The sequence below is a fragment of the Stenella coeruleoalba genome, assembly GCF_951394435.1.
Source record: "Stenella coeruleoalba genome assembly, chromosome: 5".
Taxonomy (NCBI): Eukaryota; Metazoa; Chordata; class Mammalia; order Artiodactyla; family Delphinidae; genus Stenella; species Stenella coeruleoalba.
In genome coordinates this window covers 61571057-61592241 of record NC_137150.1, presented here as the reverse complement: position 1 = coordinate 61592241, position 21185 = coordinate 61571057, and the positions used below count along the sequence as shown (strand labels likewise).

General features: G+C 44.4%; 1 pseudogene across 1 annotated transcript; it reads left to right on the top strand.

Moving 5' to 3' along the window:
* The first annotated feature begins 1318 nt into the window (after positions 1-1318).
* On the top strand, positions 1319-7869 carry LOC307186344 (cytochrome P450 2J2-like; annotated as a pseudogene). The gene is made up of 5 exons: positions 1319-1621; positions 2033-2174; positions 2967-3151; positions 7423-7563; positions 7653-7869. The product of its transcript is annotated as a cytochrome P450 2J2-like (transcript).
* The last annotated feature ends 13316 nt before the right edge of the window (positions 7870-21185 follow it).

Sequence of the window (21185 nt, the reverse complement as noted above, 5' to 3'; positions counted from 1 at the left end):
ACGCTTCGGGAGCTAGGCCTAGGCAAGCTGGCAGTGGAGCTGCAGTTGCAGGGAGAGGCGGCAGAGCTGGCAGAGGGCTTCCACCAGGAGCAGGGTAAGGAGCGGCTGGGGCAAGACCACCCTAATCCCTCCACAACAAACAAGCACACTCCTGCAAGGAGGCTGAGCCCTCGGGTGTGTGTGTGTGTGTGTGTGTGTGTGTGTGTAAAGGGGTGGACCCTTTGCGGGTCCAGTAGGGGATTTGTGCTACATCAATAAATCAGGAGTTTCTGTAAGGTGGGCAAGTGGGCAGACAGAGGCCCAGGAACGTCCAGTCCATTGAGAAGCCTGAAGCCCTTCTCTACAGATGGGGAAATGTCCTCCCTCAACATCTTGAGCCTTTTATACCACAGACCCTTTGCACATGCTGTTCCCCCTCTGGAATGTCCTAATCCACTCCCCTTTCCTCCCTGTGAGAAACCACTGCTCCTTTCAGACCTGGCTGACATCACCTGCCTAAGAAGCCCTCCCCAAATCCCAGGCACAGCTGGTCCCTGCATCCTTTGTTCCCAGCTGGGACATACCTGCCCCACGTTCTAGTGTGTTTAAATGGGTCTGTCTCCCACACCTCTCCCTGCAAACCCAGCGCCTGTCACCAAGCCTGGCTCATAGAAGTTGCTCCGTAAGCATTTGCTGAGTGAATGACTGAAGACTGGGAATGAATGAGTGATGCAATGAGTGACCTTATACAGACTGGATGAACACTCAGGGCAGTGCTCTTTTTGCCTCCTCGCCCTGAGCCCTGCCCCTCTGTTCTCAGGTAGACCCTTCGACCCTCGGGTACACATTGTCACGTCCACGGCCAGAGTCATTGGGACCCTCGTGTTTGGCTGCCGCTTCCTCTTGGAGGATCCCTTCTTCCAGGAACTGATTCAAGCCATCGACTTTGGCCTGGCCTTTGTCAGCACCATTTGGTGCAGGGTAAGCTGGCCCTCGGGGAGGCAGGTGTGCCGACCATTGGACAGCTGGGGGCCCAGGGTAGGCAGGGGCCTCAGCCAGGGCATAGCAGGGAGGGTGTCAGGTAGGCAGGAGGAAGGCCATGGGGCCTGATTCTGGGTTCCTCAGGCAGCCTCTGCTCAGCAAAATGACGATTCACAGCATCAAAGTTCCTTTATTGTGGTTGAGCATGGAAGTGTGGGCAGGGAGTAAGAGACAGGTTAAACCCCCTTAAATACAGCTGTCTGGGCCTGCGACATCCTAGCTGAGCCCTGGGTCCAGTCTCTGCTACTACTGCCTTCATTACTGTCTAGATTACTTTGGGAGTGTGGAGAGTTTCCAGATGACGAGCGGTCCTGGGATGCCCATGTCAGAGGTTCCAGACCACTTTGGTGCCCCCAGCACCATTCTGAGCTGCCCTGGCTCAGGGTCAGCACCTGAGCAGCCCCTGGGCAGGCCTCTTCCCCCACAGCTGTATGATCGGTTCCCCTGGGCCTTCCACCGCCTCCCAGGCCCCCACCAGGAGATGTTTAGGTACCAGAAGGCTGTGCGAGGCTATATCTGCCGGGAGATCAGCAGACACAAACTCAGGACACCTGAGGCCCCCAAGGAGTTCATCAGCTGCTACCTGGCCCAGATCACTAAGGTGGGCCTGAAACAGCTGCAGACGGAGGGAGGGAGGGACGGAGGGGGCTGTCTTCCCGGCTGCATCTCATTTCAAGGCCACGGCCTCAGTTCCTCATCCTGACCTCAGTTTTTCAGAACACGCTGAAGCAGCAGCCGTTTGGGTTTTTCCCTCCCTATCTTTACCCAGGCCGGCGCTGGCTCCTGCAGGCATGGGTAGGGTGGGAAGCAGGGGACCTGGCTGATGTCAGGGCAGTTTTCCCCTCAAAAGTCAGTGCAGTCCTGGGACTCAGGCCCTTCTGACCCCAGAGGAGTTCTGGTCCCACAAGTTTAGGGACAGGCCAGGCCTCAGTCAGGGAGATGCCAGGGCTCTGTGAGAGGAGAGCTTCAGACTCAGAGCTGCTCTCCCCACCACTCATCCCCCACCCACCAGGCCACGGACGACCCTGTCTCTACATTCAATGAAGAAAACCTGATCCAGGTAGTGGTCGACCTGTTTCTGGGAGGCACTGACACCACGGCCACTACCCTGTGCTGGGCACTCATCTACGTGGTCCAGCATGGAGCCCTCCGGGGTAAGGGGGCCATGGTTACACCCTGCTGACTGCCCCATGCCCATTACCCCTGCTGTGGGCTTCTGGGCTGAAGGAACCTGTCCCCATCACTGTCTTTGGTCTGTGGCCCCAGGGGTGGGTCCTGCTCTCACTGCTGTGGTGTAGGAGGTGTTCATGGCTTTGAATCAGATGGAGGGGCTGGGGGGTGGGGACTTCTAGTCCCACCCTGCTACTGACTGAGTGATCCTGGGTAAGTAATTCAACCACTTAGGAACAGTGTGAAATGAGGCAACATTATTTCACCCATTCAGTAATGATCCAGCACCTACTAAGTGCCAGGCCCTGTGTCAATGTCCACCAAGATCACAAAGGAAAGAAAGGCGGCTAGAGTTCTCTCAGGGACAAACTGGCCATGACCTGAGTTCAGATCCTGGTTCCACTAGTTTTGTGGCCTTCAGAAAAGTACCGGTCCTGTCACAGCCTCAGTTTTCTTGTCTGTAAAGTGGAGACAACAGTTCCTACCCCATAGGACTCTTTGTATATAGAACACTTGGCACACAGTGGGTGCTGAAATCTGGGTCCTAGCCCTTCCCTCAAGTTCCCCTCGGAGGAGCAACTCCTGCAAAATCTTGTTCACAAGCTCTGCCTCAGAGAGGGACTGCCACTGTTGGGACCAGGGGTGGCTGAGTGGGGTAGGGCAACCTAGGGGCGATGAACCTTGGCGACTGTCTCTGGGTGGGGACGAGGACGGTAGGGCGTGGTGGGGAGGTCGGGCTGCAGCCCTTCCCGGGACCCACGCAGAGCCGCCTGCAGAGAGGGTGCAGCGGGAACTGGATGCGGTGCTGGGCACCTCCCAGGCCATCCGCTACTAGGACCGCGAGCTACTGCCCTACACCCGCACCGTCCGTGAGGTGCAGCGCCTCAGCTGCGTCGTGACCACAGATGCCGTGCGCCAGTGAGTGACCTCCACCCATGTGCACGGCCACCCCGTGCCCAAGGTAGGTGGCCCCAGTGTGACCTCATGCTCGATCCAGTGCCTGCAGAAAGCACCCTTCGCTGGGCTGCCTGCCCAGCACAGCCACCTGCTACAGCTTCTGCCTGTCTGCCAACTCAGTCAATCATGCATCCATCCATCCCTTCATCTCTATCCATGGCATTCCGGATGGAGAGTTATGATTGCGAAAGAATACACTCAATTAGGGATATTTTTAAATGTTCTGTGTTGTTCAGAAGTAACCCCTGCAGACATTTTAATGCACCTCTTTCCAGTCTTTTTTGTCCACATATATTTTACGTAGCTGTGATTATGCTGAATGTATAACTCTGAATCCTTCATTTCACTTAACATATCATTCTGATTCTTCTACATTACTGGTTCCCAAACTTCTAGGTACACCAGAATCACATGCAGGGCTTGCTAAAATGTATGTTGCTGGGAGCCATTCCCAGAATATTGGGGGTGAGGCCTGAGAATCTGCCTTTCTGACAGGTTCCCAAGTGGTGTGGATGCGTTGGGGCCCGGGACCACATTTTGAAAACCACTGTTCCACGTCACTCTAAATGGCTGCATAATGTTCCACCAGATGGATGTTTTCTAATTCTTAACCCTTATTGGTGAACTTTTAGCCTATTTGCCATTTATGTGCCTTAGGCTTGGTCTGCATTTTGTGTTATATCCTTAGAACTGATTTCTAGTAGAAACGCCTTTCTCATTTCTTTCATTTTATAACTAGGTTAAGAGAACAAGTACTGAATAAGGAGAGATAGAGGAATAAAGTTAAATCAAACTGTTTAGGTCAAGAACAGCCACTGTATATGTACATAAAACTTGAGTCTGAGCTTCCCTGGATCAAGTCAAAAAAGGAAATCCCGATTAGGTATGACTCGCATTATGTCATAAAAGGAGGCATGCCTGAATCAGGAAAACTGGCTTATCACCCTTCGAGAAGTTATTATGAAGATCATCAATCAGAATACCTTTTTGAGGGCCCGTGGACGATGTATTGGGTGGTGCCTTCAGTAGGAGTTTAAAGACACAGAAATATTCTTTCATATGGTAGCTTCTTCTTATCTTCAACCCTTTTTTTTTTTTTTTTTTTTTTTTTTTGCGGTACCCGGGCCTCTCCCCGCTGTGGCCTCTCCCGTTGTGGAGCACAGGCTCCGGACGCGCAGGCTCAGCGGCCATGGCTCATGGGCCCAGCTGCCCTACGGCATGTGGGATCTTCGCGGACCAGGGCACGAACCCGCATCCCCTGCATCGGCAGGCGGACTCCCAACCACTGCGCCACCAGGGAAACCCTCTTCAACCCATTTTAAACGATGAAAGTTTAACATGAACACATTTCTCTTATCTGAAGGCTCCATGGGGAGGTTCCACTGTCAGAGCACTTGCATTGCTTTCTTCAGGATTCAGTGTCTCCTGGGCTGTTGGCTGGAGGCCACCCTCAGTTCCTTAACATTGGGCCTCTACATAGGGCAGCTCAAAACATAGCGGCGGCCCTTCACTAGAGAGAGCAAGTGAGAAGACAGAAGCTACCGTCTTTTTGTATCCTAATCTCAGATGTGGTATCCCATCACTTTTGCCATATTCTATTTGCTAGAAGTGAGTCACTAGAGGCAGCCCACCGTCAAGGGGAGATGGTTGTACGGGGAGTGAATGCCAGGCATCATGAATCATTTTGGGAGTGGGGTGTCATTTTAAAGGAAATGTAGCACAGGTGTGTAGGTGGCAAGGTTGCCATTTTAATGAAGATGAAACAGAGTCACTCATCTTGGTGCCCTATGCACAGAGGTGCGCTGTGTTAAGACTTTCCTCAGAAAGGGACTTTGGCTCAGCACTGATGCTCCAGCCTGTCCCTGGAGGAAGCCTCAATGGTACAAGGTGGTACACCGTGAAAACAATGGGGATAGAAGGTATGGGGGCCCAATTTTTTCCATCATGAGAATCTTTGTTCAACTTTTACAACCATGGTTCAGGGAAGACTTGACAGGAAGGGCCCTGCCAGGACGTGATTATTAAATTCTTATTAATTTGATCAGACTTGAGATTCCTGACTCCATGCATTTTTTTCTTCATAATAACCCTGTCCTTTAGATGCTGTTGCTACTGTTAATCTTTTTTTTTTTAACAGATAGCTTAAGAGAGCTCAAGTAACTGCCGCAAACACACAGTTAGAAAGGTACTTAACTGAGTTTCGAATTCATGTCCCTCTGATTCCAAATATTTTGCTCTACCATACTCCCTGCCGTTCATATTGCTCTAGAAATGCCTCTTTAGGAAGTTAAGTGAATCAGCATGTTGGAAGGAGGCGTTTTGCATTGTCTATTGGTCTGCCAGATTGGCTAATACTGAACAGTCCTTGGCAGTATTTGGCCATCAAGTTCAGAGGTTAGACAAATGTCTCCTTAATTGTGAGGATAGGACCATGTCATCAACTCATTTTGCTGTTATCCTGGTAGAAGCCCCCAGGCCCTGGTTGTCCAAGAGTTGTTCCAAGGTCAAGTTAAAAAGGAGGGAACTAAGGTTCAGCTCTGCTTCATGTCGTTTGGGATTAGAAATTTCCTTATTAATAGCCCATTCCTGCCAATTTGATTCTAGGAGGTGTTCTGTGATAAGAGCTCCAGGGAGCCATTAACAGCCTGGAATCAATACTGAGCTTTTCCAACTTGGGCGAGAGATGTCTCCTGAAAGTAGAATCAAAGCTTGACAGTAGATCAGTAAATGTTACAGATATTCCTAAACGGTTCAGTCGAGTGACAGCGACAACAGCAATGGTCCCTAATACAGAGGTGGCGCTTCAAGCCTGTCTCTCTTCAGACATTCTATTTGGTTGTAAGCTCCAAGCTGCCATTTACTGGGAAGAAGTTGGGATAGAATCCCCAGGAGGTATCCAGCAGGCAGATGGCTCTATAATTTGTAGGAGAAGGAGGGTTGCCCGTGTTGTGTGCTGGGTAGGCTATGGTCTGAGCCTGTCCCACAAATTAATATAAGTTAATCACTTTGCAAGGAGTCCAGAACATTACCCAGAACAGGATAGAAATAATTCTGGAGGGAAAAGAGCATCTTGCCAGGAGCCTCTGCATCTGAAGGTGATTATTAAGAACTGTTGTAATGCAGAGGTTACTTCATCCCTGGTAGTGAAAATGGAGGGAAATTCCCAGGACTATAACTAAGAAACAAACAGCTCACTCAGGCAGCAGCGAGAACACGTGCTTCCCAATCCCTCTGATTAAAGCCACGGAGTAAAGAGGTCTGGGTGCCTGTCAGTCTGGATGGCTAAGGTCAGGCCCCTCCCTTAAGGCTTCAGTAGAGCAACTAAAAAACAAAAAAAAAAAAAAGAAGAAGAAGAAGAAAAAAGAAAAGTGCCTTCTGAAAGTATTTACATTGTCTGAACTTCTGCATTCTTCACCGGCTTCTCTTTGGTGTGCAGGCTTCAAACTGCTGAGTTTTTAATTTCAAGATGCCTTTGTCAAAACTGAGAATCTCGTGGCCAGTTAGTTCTCTAGTCCCCACAGGGGTGACCAGTTTAATTCTCTGGTGTTGGTTAATGAGCCACAGGCTATGAGGCCTTCCTCAGAGCACCTGGAGCTGCACCTCCCAGGTCCCGGGTCCATAGCCAACCCCATCCTGGTTCCACTTTGGCTTCCTGGTCAGCCCAGGGCCCACGTGATAAGGAGCTGAAGTCACCAACAGGAGCATTTGGCTCCTTTCTTCTCCCATCTGTTCAGTCTGATTCTCTTTCCAGTTATTCACTTCTTTGAGGTAGAGTGAGGGCTCGGGTTAGAGGTCACTCTCTCCTCTCCCTAATCCTAAGGATTGAAGTTTTCTGTCTCTTCTTGTATCTGCCTTGTTACTCAGTCTTTCTTTCACTTTGTTTGTCTGCCATTCCATTTCTCCTCTCTCTCTCTCTTTCACACACACACACACACACACACACACACACCACCAGTATTCATTGCCCTGTGCAGAACTTGGTCCCCTCCGTTCATGCCCAATAGCCACTGGCCCTCTTCCTAGGAGGCAGAAGCTGAGTCTCTAGCCTGGGCCAGGAGTCTTTAGGATGGAGGTGGGTGCCCCTTAGCCGGGAGAGCATAATGCCCAACAACTTCACTGATGTGAAGGCCTGTCTGCTGAATCTCTTTGAGGCCCCCTGGTCCCAGGCAACTCTCCTCTGCACACCGAGTGTTCTCTGAGCTCATATCAGCCCAGCATCAGGGCTGGGTGCTGGGCCAGCTGAGCTCCCTGAGCCATACCAGCTCCTCTCTGGAGGGCACCATCATCTTGTCCAACCTGGCCTCTGTGCTCTATGACCCTGAGTGTTGGGAGACCCCCAACAATTCAACCCTGGCCACTTCCTGGACAAGGATGGAAACTTCCTGGTCAGTGAGGCCTTCCTGCCATTCTCTGCAGGTACTGGACACAGCACTGGGTCATGGGTGGTGGGTGTGACAGGACAGGCACAGGGACAGCTGCCACCCTCTGACCTTTCCTTCACACAGGGCATCGGTGTGCCTAGGGGACCAGCTGGCTTGGATGGAGCTCTTCCTGATGTTTGCCACCCTCCTCAGGACCTTTTGGTTCCAACTGCCAGAGGGGAGCCCAGGGCTCAGGCGGGAGTACGTCTTTGGGGGCACTCGGCAGCCCCGGCCCCAGAAGATCTGTGCCGTGCCCCATCTGAACTGCCCCAACCCAGGTCCTGGAGAGGAGGGCGCGTAGCCAATGGCAGGGCGCGGGGGCGGTCTGGAGACTTGTCCCCCACAAAGACCTTCCTTAGTCTCTTTCGGCTCCTGAAAAGTTGAAGAAGGACAGAGGTTCACCAACTCAGCTGCCTGTGGTTCCCCCTAACACAGGCTCTGGTGAGTGACGTTGGAGAGTAGACGTATTAAGGGCTCTACAAAGGTGGCTCAGTTTGGGTAATTCAGTTCTTAGGATTTTACAAGGTTGGTTAAGAGGTTTGGCCTTGAATCACTTCACAAGATTAATCTGGGGACTCAAGCCTCACAAGGTGGCAGCTAAAGAGGTTCAGAGGGAGAGGCATTTGAGAAAAACTATAAATACAGTAGTGCATCCAAGTATTATCCATGCTGGCCCCTGATAGTCCAAAACTGGGAGGCTTATTTTCTGTCCTCTCCTGCCCTCTACTGACTGGATGCGAGAAGTGCAGGTCCCTGCCAACACGGGACAGGGAAAGATCTTCCCGACTCTCTGTATCAGGCAAAGCCAGCAAATTAGGATGCCCCAAGGTTTGAAACACCGTGTCTCCAGACAAGTCTTGCTTATTAAAAAAGAATAACTTGTATTAAGAAAATTCAAATCAAAATGAGATACCACTACACACCTATTTGAATTGCTGAAAACAAAGCCCTGAGCCCAAGTACTGGAATTCTCACACAGTGCTGATGGGAATGTAAAATGGTACAACCACACTGGAAAACAGTTTGGGAATTCCTGGTACAATTAACATTATACCATACAACCCAGCTGTCTCACTCCTGGTATTTAACTAAAAAAGATGAAACTATATGTTCACAACAAACCATACTATCTGAATTCCATTTTCTGTGATATTCGAAAAGACAAAACTATAGGACATAAAACATAACTGGTGGCAAGGTCTAGGAGTAGGGTTCTGGGCTGACTATAAAGGGACACAAGGGAACTTTCTGGGATGATGGAAATGTTCTGTATCTTGATTGTGGTGATGGTTACACACCTGTATGTGTTTGTCAAAAATCATTGAACTGTTACTTAAAAAGGTGAATGTTATTGTGTATAAATCATATCTCAGTAAATCTGACTTCTAAGAAAGAAATGTCTTACCTTTCTCCTTTGATTTATTTAAAAGATGTACCTATGAATTGTAAACAACTAGAACAAAGCACAGATGTAGAAAACAAACTTATGGTTACCAGGGGATAAGGGCAGGGGAAGGGATAAATTGGGAGATTGGGATTGACATATACACAGTACTATATATAAAATAGATAACTAATAAGAACCTGCTGTATAGCACAGGGAACTCTACTCAGTACTTTGTAATGGCCTATATGGGAAAAGAATCTTAAAAAAAAAGATATATGTGTATGTATAACTGATTCGCTTTCCTATACACCTGAAACTAACACAACATTGTAAATCAACTATACTCCAATAAAAATTAAAACAAACAAACAAACAAAGGGTGTCACTCATCATCCCCTTATACAAAGGGTTAAGTTGCAACCCACTTACCAGTGGTAGTGTAGTCACCCATGACAATGCACTCTGAGGGGAATTCAGGATGGAAAAAACAGGTTGAAGCTTCTGTATTTTGGGTATAAAGGCCCCTTGATAGTTAAGATGCTTACCTCAGGAAGAATTTCAATGACCCCCAGATTCTTGCATTTTCCTATGCATAAATAGATAAGCACTAAAATCATTAACTTTGTGATTAGCAGTAACCTTTTTAATGCTTAACTACATGTATTTTCCACCAAAAAATTCATATACATACTGGCCCCTCCCCTCCCTCTTTGGAGCAGTTCCTCAGGGCTCTCTGAGAGGCTGTCTCCCGAGCTACAGTCCTCAGTACAGTCCCTGAATAAAACTGAAACTCACTGCTCCCGCTCTTAAGTTGTGTGTTTTTTCAGTGGACAGAATGAACCAACAGTTCTAATTAGTAGGACATCAGTCATCACTGTGATGAAATAAAATTCATATTTTATGGCAAGACAAGAACAAATTTAAACAAAAGTTTTCTTTGCCGGTTTGGGCCTCCTCCCTCCCCTTTAGTGTGTGTCGTGCATCTGCATTAACCAGACCTCCTTAGGAGATAACCTTCCTTCTTAATCTCGTAAGGGGCCATGATGACACATGACCCTCTATTCGCTTTATACGTGCAGATCTGGATTGTGTAAATTGTCAATAATGCGTCATTTGATGTATATTTGTCTCAAAATGTACATAACTGTGCTTTGACCTCTAATGGGTGGAACAGTCCTCAGAGCTTTCTGAAAGACTGTCTCCCAGGTTAGAATCCTCAGGTTGGTTCCAGTAAAATTTTCCATTTCTTTCTTAGATCGACTATTAATTTTTTCATCCACAACTGCTACACTGAGCTGGGAAAATTCCAGCCAGAAATGAGGAAACTTGTATTAGTTAGCCTCTGGCCTTTTTGCAAGCAAATGTACGGTTCTTCTAGGCTTTTTTTTTCTTCTTTTTTTAAATTGAAGTATCGTTGACATACAATGTTTCAGGTGTACAGCAAAATGATTCAGTTATATATGTGTGTGTGTATATATATATACATATATTCTTTTTTAGATTCTCTTGTAAAAAGGTTATCACATTATAGGTTATCACAAGATATTGAATATAGTTCCCTGTGCTATACAGTAGGTCCTTGTTGTTTATCTACTTTATATATAGTTGTGTATATATGTTAATCCCAAACTCCTAATTTATCCCTTCCTCCCCCTTTCCCCTTTGGTAACCATGAGTTTGTTTTCTATATCTATGAGTCTATTTCCATTTTGTAAATAAGTTCATTTGTATCATTTTTTTAGATTCCACATGTTAGTGATATCATATATTTGTCTTTATCTGACTTCGCTTAGTATGATAATCTCTAGGTCCATCCATGTTGCTGCAAATGGCAATATTTCATTCGTTTTTATGGCTGAGTAATATTCTCTTATAGGCTTTTAGAAATCTTGAAGCTTTCTCACAGACACCTCATTTTCTGTGTGGAACCATACCCAGGGCCTGGGGAGTCCAGAGTGGGGCCCTCTGGGCAAGCAGGGTCCCAGAAAGCAGCAGAAAGTCTAGGGTTCTCTTGCCTGGGTGATCCCCTCCCAGGGCTGGCAGCCTCTGGTGACCCAGGCAGGCTCTAGTGTGGAGAAAATAAAGTGGGCCCTGATGCAACTACTTCTTGCCTCACTCTCCTAATCCTCTGTCAATTCTCTCCCTGTTAGAGCCCCTGTGGTATAATAAGAAATGCATCTGGTCTCTGTCCCTTGTTCCTGGCACAAAGCTCCTCAAACCCTTGGAATTTCCCAAGCAACAGGAGTGCCTATAGCCTGTTGGTCAGAGGCACGGGTGATACCCTGAATTTGTGACTGACATCACAATTGGGGAATGGGAGCAGTCCTGCGGGACTTAGCCCATAACCTGTGGAATCTCCAGGTAGATCATGTCAGAATTGCTTTGTGGTGTGAAAAACATGCATTGGAGCCACTATCTCAAGCTTGCAGCACCCTCTAACACCCACCCCCACCCCCATCCAGCCTCCTGTCTTTGAGCCTGCCTGTCCCCCTGCATGTTACTCCTTTCAAAGGCCAACTTTTCCAGGAAGCTTTCTTTCACATGGGCTTCGACCCGGGTTGAAATCTCAGTTTTGCTATCAATAACTCTTGTGTGCCTCTATTTCCTCATCTGTCAAATGGAATGATAATAGGAGTTCTCCCTTAGGACTGTGTGAATGCCAATGTTCAGCATAGAGCCTGGTACATGATAAGTGCTCAGCTGATGTTGATGGAGATCTGTTTCCCCCATGCACACACACACATAAGCACTACATCTTCATTTATGGCCCTAAAATGAAAATGATGATGAGAGGCGCCCTTCCCCTGTGGATGGGCTTCCACTTCAGTTTCTAATATCTCACGATGATAGCTGCTATATGTTTATTTTGTTGTTGTTTTTGTTTTTGTTTTTTTAAATGGGCTTCTATCTTACAGGATGCAGTACAAGCTTTGAATCAGAGGACAATGTTGTGATATATCTCATAAGCCCAAGAGTCCAGAGGTTGTAGTGGGGAGAAAAGAAAAGTCTCCTGTTATTACACCTAGTAAACTGCTCCGATAGCTTTTTTTTTTTGAATTTTTGAATTTTATTTAATTTACTTTTTTATACAACAGGTTTTATTAGTCATCAATTTTATACACTTCAGTGTATACATGTCAATCCCAATCGCCCAACTCATCACACCACCACCCCCCACTTTCCCCCCTTGGTGTCCATACGTTTGTTCTCTACATCTGTGTCTCTATTTCTGCCCTGCAAACCAGTTCATCTTTACCATTTTTCTAGGTTCCACATATATGTGTTAATATACGATATTTGTTTTTCTCTTTCTGACTTACTTCACTCTGTATGACAGTCTCTAAATCCATCCATGTCTCTACAAATGACCCAACTTCGTTCAATTTTATAGCTGAGTAACATTCCATTGTATATATGTACCACGTCTTCTTTACCCATTTGCCTGTCAATGGGCATTTAGGTTGCTTCCATGACCTGGCTATTGTAAATAGTGCTGCAATGAACATTGGGGTGCATGTGTCTTTTTGAATTATGATTTTCTCTGGGTATATGCCCAGTAGTGGGATTGCTGGGTCATATGGTAGTTCTATTTTTAGTTTTTTAAGGAACCTCCATCTGTTCTCCATATTGGCTGTATCAATTTACATTCCCACCAACAGTGCAAGAGGGTTCCCTTTTCTCAACACCCTCTCCAGCATTTGTTTGTAGATTTTCTGATGATGCCCATTCTAACTGGTGTGAGGTGATACTTCGTTGTAGTTTTAATTTGCATTTCTCTAATAATTAGTGATGTTGAGCAGCTTTTCATGTGCTTCTTGGCCATCTGTGTGTCTTCTTTGGAGAAATGTCTATTTAGGTCTTCTGCCCATTTTTAGATTGGGTTGTTTGTTTTTTTAATATTGACCTGCAAGAGCTGTTTATATATTTTGGAGATTAATCCTTTGTCCATTGATTCGTTTGCAAATATTTTCTCCCATTCTGAGGGTTGTCTTTTGGTCTTGTTTGTAGTTTCCTTTGCTGTGCAAAAGCTTTTAAGTGTCATTAGGTCCCATTTGTTTATTTTTGGTTTTATTTCCATTACTCTAGGAGGTGGATCAAAAAAGATCTTACTGTGATTTATGTCAAAGAGTGTTCTTCCTATGCTTTCCTCTGAGATTTTTATAGTGTCCAGTCTTACATTTAGGTCTCTAAGCCATTTTGAGTTTGTTTTTGTGTATGGTGTTAGGGAGTGTTCTAATTTCATTCTTTTACATGTAGCTTTCCAGTTTTCCCAGCACCACTTATTGAAGAGGCTGTCTTTTCTCCATTGTATATCCTTGCCACCTTTGTCATAGATTAGTTGACCATAGGTGCGTGGGTTTATCTCTGGGCTTTCTATCCTGTTCCATTGATCTATATTTCTGTTTTTGTGCCAGTACCATATTGTCTTGATTACTGTAGCTTTGTAGTATAGTCTGAAGTCAGGGAGGCTGATTCCTCCAGCTCCGTTTTTCTTTCTCAAGATTGCTTTGACTGTTTGGGGTCTTTTGTGTTTCCATACAAAGTGTGAAATTTTTTGTTCTAGTTCTGTGAAAAATGCCATTGGTAATTTGATAGGGATTGCATTGAATCTGTAGATTGCTTTGGGTAGTAGAGTCATTTTCACAATGTTGATTCTTCCAATCCAAGAACATGGTATATCTCTCCATCTGTTTGTATCATCTTTAATTTCTTTCATCAGTGTCTTATAGTTTTCTGTATACAGGTCTTTTGTCTCCCTAGGTAGGTTTATTCCTAGGTATTTTATTCTTTTTGTTGCAGTGGTAAATGGATTTCTCTTTCAGATTTTTCATCATTAGTGTATAGGAATGCAAGAGATTTCTGTGCATTAATTTTGTATCCTGCAACTTTACCAAATTCATTGATTAGCTCTGGTAGTTTTCTGGTGGCAACTTTAGGATTCTCATCTGCAAACAGTGACAGCTTTACTTCTTCTCTTCCGATTTGTATTCCTTTTATTTCTTTTTCTTCTCTGATTCCGTGGCTAGGACTTCCAAAACTATGTTGAATAACAGTGGTGAGAGTGGACATCCTTGTCTTGTTCCTGATCTTAGAGGAAATGCTTTCAGTTTTTCACCATTGAGAATGATGTTTACTGTGGGTTTGTCGTATATGGCCTTTATTATGCTGAGGTAGCTTCCCTCTGTGCCCACTTTCTGGAGAGTTTTTATCATAAATCGGTGCTGAATTTTGTCAAAAGCTTTCTCTGCATCTATTGAGATGATCATATGGTTTTTCTTCTTCAATTTGTTACTATGGTGTATCACATGGATTGATTTGCATACATTGAAGAATCCTTGCATCCCTGGGATAAATCCCACTTGATCATGGTGTATGATCCTTTTAATGTGTTGTTGGATTCTGTTTGCTAGTATTTTGTTGAGGATTTTTGCATCTATATTCATGAGTGATATTGGTCTGTAATTTTCTTTTTTTGTAGTATCTTTATCTGGTTTTGGTATCAGGGTGATCGTGGCCTCATAGAATGGGTTTGAGAGTGTTCCTTCCTCTGCGATTTTTTGGAAGAGTTTGAGAAGATGGGTGTTACCTCTTCTCTAAATGTTTGATAGAATTCGCCTGTAAAGACATCTGGTCCTGGACTTTCATTTTTTGGAAAACTTTTAATCACAGTTTCAATTTCATTACTTGTGATTGGTCTGTTCATATTTTCTATTTCTTCCTGGTTCAGTCTTGGAAGGTTATACCTTTCTAAGAATTTGTCCATTTCTTCCAGGTTGTCCATTTTATTGGCATAGAGTTGCTTGTAGTAGTCTCTTAGGATGCTTTATATTTCTGCGGTGTCTGTTGTAACTTCTCCTTTTTCACTTCTAATTTTATTGATTTGAGTCCTCTCCCTCTTTTTCTTGATGAGTCTGGCTAATGGTTTCTCAATTTTATCTTCTCAAAGAACCAGCTTTTAGTTTTATTGATCTTTGTTATTGTTTTCTTTGTTTCTATTTCATTTATTTCTGCTCTGGTCTATATGATTTCTTTCCTTCTGCTAACTTTGGCTTTTGTTTATTCTTCTTTCTCTAATTCCTTTAGGTGTAAGGTTAGATTGTTTGAGATTTTTTTGTTTCTTGAGGTAGGCTTGTATTGCTATAAACTTCCTTCTTAGAACTGCTTTTTGTAATTTGTCTCTAGGTATTTTTTGTAATTTGTCTCTAGGTATTTTTTGATTTCCTCTTTGATTTCTTCAGTGATCTCTTGGTTATTTAGTAATGTATTGTTTAGCCTCCATGTGTTTGTGTTTTTTTCCCTGTAATTTATTTCTAATCTCATAGCATTATGGTCAGAAAAGATGCTTGATATGATTTCAGTTTTCTTAAATTTACTGAGGTTTGATTTGTGACCCAAATGTGATCTATCCTGGAGAATGTTCTGTGTGCACTTGAGAAGAAAGTGTAATCTGCTGTTTTGGGATGGAATGTCCTATAAATATCAATTAAATCTATCTGGTCTATTGTGTCATTTAAAGCTTGTGTTTCCTTATTAATTTTCTGTTTGGATGATCTGTCCATTGGTGTAAGTGAGGTGTTAAAGTCCCCCACTATTATTGTGTTACTGTCGATTTCCTCTTTTATAGCTGTTAGCAGTTGCCTTATGTATTGAGGTGCTCTTATGTTAGGTGCATAAATATTTATAATTGTTATATCTTCTTCTTGGAGTGATCCCTTGATCATTATGTAGTGTCCTTCCTTGTCTCTTGTAACATTCTTTATTTTATTTATTTATTTATTATTATTATTTTTTTTGGCAGTACAAGGGCCTCTCACTGCTGTGGCCTCTCCCGTCGTGGAGCACAGGCTCCGGACGCGCAGGCTCAGCAGCCATGGCTCACGGGCCCAGCTGCTCTGCGGCATGTGGGATCTTCCCAGACCGGGGCACGAACCTGTGTCCCCTGCATCGGCAGGCAGACTCTCAACCACTGCACCACCAGGGAAGCCCTATGGGTTTGTTTTTGTAGTTCCTTTTCTTCTCTTGTGTTTCTCACTTAGAGACTTTCCTTTAGCATTTGTTGTAGGGCTGGTTTGGTGGTGGTGAATTCTCTTAGCTTTTGCCTGTCTGTAAAGCTTTGGATTTCTCCGTTGAATCTGAATGAGCTGCTTGCCGGGTAGAGTAATCTTGGTTGAAGGTTCTTCCCTTTCATCACTTTAAATATATCATGCCACTCCCTTCTGGTTTGTAGAGTGTCTGCTGAGAAATCAGCTGTTAACCTTATGGAAGTTCCCTTGTATGTTATAACAAATTGTTGCTTTCAATAATTTTTTCAATAATTTTTCTTTGTCTTTAATTTTTGTCAGTTTGATTACTATGTGTCTCAGCGTGTTTCTCCTTGGGTTTATCCTGCCTGGGACTCTCTGTGCTTCCTGGACTTGGGTGGCTATTTCCTTTCCCATGTTAGGGAAGTTTTCGACTATAATCTCTTCAAATATTTTCTCGGGTCCTTTCTCTCTCTCTTCTCCTTCTGGGACCCCTATAATGCGAACGTTGTTGCATTTAATGTTGTCCCAGAGGTCTCTTAGGCTGTCTTCATTTCTTTTCATTCTTTTTTCTTTATTCTGTTCCATGGCAGTGAATTCTACCATTCTGTCTTCCAGGTCACTAATCCGTTCTGCTTCAGTTACTCTGCTATTGCGTCCTTCTAGTGTATTTTTCATTTCAGTTATTGTATTGTTCATCTCTGTTTGTTTGTTCTTTAATTCTTCTAGGTCTTTGTTAAACATTTCTTGCATCTTCTCAATCTTTGCCTCCATTCTTTTTCTGATGTCCTGTATCATCTTCACTATCATTATTCTGAATTCTTTTTCTGGAAGGTTGCCTATCTCCACTTCATTTAGTTGTTTTTCTGGGGTTTTATCTTGTTCCTTCTTCTGGTACATAGCCCTTTGCCTTTTCCTCTTGTCTATCTTTCTGTGAATGTGGATTTTGTTCCACAGGCTGCAGGATTGTAGTTCTTGCTTCTGCTGTCTCGCTACTATATGTTGAGTTTCAACAATGTGCACCTGGCCACCTGACACATACAAAGTCATTTAATCATCAAAATGACAAGGTAGAAGTTATCTGAATTCATAGAAATGAGTCAAAGTGTCAGATTATCAATAGCCTCAGTTTTCTCACCTGCAAAGTGGAGATAATAATGCTAACTCATTTGGTTGATATTAAGATTAAATTAAATATGACAATGTATGCAAAATACCCATCACAGTACCTGGTACATACTAAGTGCACAATAAATGGCAAATAATAATAAATACTCCTGTGCCTGGATTATAGTCAGCACACCTCCATAGATCCTTTCCACTCATCCTGACTCCTGGCTGTCCCGTGAGGACCCTGCTTCTGCCGCAGACTTTGAGTTGAGGCTGCTTGTTCTTCCTCTGTCAGTTCAGGTTCTCACCAGAAATAGCAGCCTCACTCAAAGCAATGAGGAGAGCTTAAATAACAGAACACAGAGGCCAACCCATGTGGATCAAGGAGGAAGAGAGTGGATGGAGTAAGTGCCTTTCTCCTCCCATGCTCCAATCTCCTGTTGGTGCCTGCAATTGGCTGAGTCCAGCTGAAAGCCAGAGGGCAGGGGAGCCCATTGATCTGGTCCATAAAGGTTAGTCTTGAGGGGCCTGGAGCAGGATACAAGAGTGATCTGGAGGAGCAAGAAGAGAATATCCAGCACATCCCCACCTCAGAATCCTTGGGTTCTGGAGGTGGACCACATCCTCCTCATGCCCTAATGATTCTTTCAGATCACTTGTCCACAGATCACCTGGAGCTTGTATTTATCCTCTGTTGACACTCTATCCTCTATTTCTAGCCATTCATCAGCACAATTAATCTTCTGGTCACTGCTTCTCTTTCACTGAAGCCTCAGGATTCCTCTCCAAGTCCTGCTGTCATCCTGGTGACACCAAGTTAATGTGAGTAGCCCAGTCAACATCCAGGACTCTCAGTTTCTAGGCTGCCTCATCTTTAGTGACTTCCAGCTTCCTTCCTCTTTAGCCATCAACCGTATGACCACACCCAAATTCTTGTTAGCAGCTAGAGAAGTTCCCCCTAGGAAATGACAAATTCACATATCCCTATCAAGGACTGTGAGGGCTCTGAACAAGTTAGCCTGACACAGTTTTATGGATGCTGGTAGAAAACACAGAATCTTGGGTCAAAGATGAAGTACAACTTATTAGAGCAATAGCATTAGCCAGAATATCAACATTTTTGTGTTGATTCCCTGGGTTCCAATTCCCACGGGACAATGCAATGAAGGCTAAATGACACCTGCACACTGAGTGGGTTGCATTATAGGAGAGGAATGCTGAGTTTAGGGAACTGGAAACTTCTATAATGGGCAGTAAGCATGCCCTTGCTCTGTCAAGTGATACTAATCTCTATCTTCCAAGGTGTTATGGACCGAATTGTGACCCCCCTAAAATTTGTATGTCAAGGCTCTAATCCCCAGTGTGATGGTATTTGGAGATGGGGACTTTGGGAGATAATTAGGTGTAGATGAGGTCATGAGGTAGGGCCTCCATGATGGGATTAGTGCCCTTAAAAGAAGAGACACCAGGGAGCTTGCTGTCTCTCTCTGCCACGTGAAGGCAAAGCAGTAAGTCAGCCATCTGCAACCAGGAAGAGAACTCTCACCAGAACTCGACCACGCTAGTGCCTTGATCTCAAATTTCCAGCCTCCAGAACTGTGTGAGAGAAGTTTCTGTTGTTTAACCCACCCAGACTATTGTATTTTCTTATGGCAGCCCAAGTAGACTAAGATGCAAGGCTATAAGCAAATATACCCCTTTGCTCTGGAAGAAAATGCCTTTATCTCAAGGTTGTTTGCTTGCTTACCACTTTTGTTCGGCTGAGTAAATTTGAAGATCTCAATTAGATCTTCATTTAATGATTCATGAATTGGACAGTATCCCATCTTAGCACTTAGAAAGGAGCTCTCAGGACCTGTCCGAAATGGAAGCTTATTATAGGCAGAAGGGGGAGGAAAAAGAAAGCTTCTAGCAAAAGAGTGGATTGTTTCAGGCAAGGTCACCTTCATTTGGGGGAAGCTGTGGGTCTATCAGGCAGATTACCCGACTAGTGCTGACCAGGTAATTCCAGATTGACTGGTTAAAGGACACATTCCTGGGAGAGGCTGAAAATGCAATTAGGTTACGTATTAAGTCTTGTTTTCCTGATGTGGGGCTTAGCACAGGTGACTCCATTTTGGCCTTGTTGTTTCTTTCTTAATACTATTAAAATGGTAGATACCCCAAGCTCAGTGTTCTTTAGTTGAGATGCAAAACCACTGCATGTTCAGCATTCACCTGGCCCTGTAGGACTTGCAGAACAAGGCGCGCCCCTGCAAACACGATGCACATGATGCTTGTTGTGCTGTGGGTAATAAAGTCTTTTCTTTCTGACCCGGGAGTCTCCTGTTTTCTGCCACCATCTAAACTAATTAGCTTGCAAATAGGGTAAAATCAAATCTCATAGTTGACACCTATGACAGAGCCAAAGTTAATTTATTTTAGTTTCTCAAAGAAGTCATGCCCTGGAAGACATCACAAATGCTACTTTCTCTACCTAGAACATTTCATCCCTTCTCTTCTCCTGGTAACTACCATCAGTTTCTCTGGGAAGCCTTCTCCCCTGCCTCCCGTTCCTTATCCCTTGACAGCATTATTTCCCCCCTCCTCCAAACCCCCAGAGAGCCTTCTGCTTCTCTGACCATAGCACTTCTTTCAATGTATTATAATTCCCTGTTTATTTACTTGGTCCCTTCTTCCCCTGTAGAGTAGGATCTCTGTGAGGACAGAGATAGTGTCTTCTAAAATATATCCCAGATCTAGTACATTGCTGGGCATACTGTAGGTGTTTAATAAGTATTTATGGAATGAATGTGGTGTTATTATACTGATATGCATAAAGCAGTATTAAAACACAGATGAAGGTCATCTAAATCAGTGTGAAGGTCTAAGAGGAAAGCCTTAAAGGGAACCAAAATGTCACCCCCAAGTATGACTCTGACATAAAAGTTATTTTGAGCTGAAGGCAATCAAGAAGCAGTAAATGTGGAAAAAGCTCCCCCTTTTCTTTCTAAAGGCAGGAAATAAATGTTTCCTTTCATGGAGACAGACATCAGCCCAAAGACTAGAGACCAGTGTAAAAGTAAACTCAAAATGGAGTTGGTGTTGCTAAGAGAGCCCTCTAAAATACAGCTGGGAGATCATTGAGGAAGTGTGACTTACACACATCTCAGCCTGGATGGAATCTGACCTTTTGACCACTTATTGTCTTAACACCGGCATCCAGAATATCTATCCAGTGTTCCAGAAACTCAAGATAATTATTCGACTCACCCTAAAATTAGCTCATGACAGCCTACCTACTTATTTGACCCTTACCCTAGAATAACTAGTGAGAGCCTGTCCCTTAAGGAATATTGCCCTAAGGGATTGCCTGAGAGTCCAACATAATTCTTTTTTTTGGCCGTGTGGCTTGTGGGATATCAGTTCCCTGACCAGGGATTGAACCCAGGCCATGGAAGTAAAAGCCCAGAATCCTAAACGCTAGGCCACCAGGGAACCCTCTAATTCTTGAACAACCTTGTGGCTTTTGCCTTTATAAGCCCCTGATTCCTTCTCTTCCCCGGAACACTCTTGGTTTTACCCTAATCTGTGTCTCTGAATTGCAGTTCTTGAGACCCTAAATAAAGGGTCTTTGCAGCTGCGATATTATTATGAATACTAATTATTAATATTATTGTTCAACAAGAGACACTGGTGTAATCTGCAAACAAGCTTTGTAAACCTAACTCTCATCTTCCTACTTAAGGAAGATAAGCCCTAGTTGGACTACTCCTAGTCCAAGCCTCATTGTCTTGTCAATTCTTCACAAATTGTTTCTTTGTAGAAAAGGTATAAAAACTTCCTGCTCTGGTCACTTCTTCTGGTCTTCATTTTCTTTCGAAGACTCCCATGTACATGTAAAAAATCAATAAACTTTGTGTGCTGTTCTCCTGTTAATGTCTTTGTCACTACCTTTCAGACCTGGCCAGGGACCCTAAGAGGTTGGAGGAAAACTTTTTCCTACAGCTTCCTAGAGGAGGTGACGATTCAAGTTGGTCTGGAGGACAAATTTGTTAGTAGGCAGAGAAGGGAAAGGCGTTTCAGGCAGTGAGGATGGTATATGAACTCGGGAGAAGT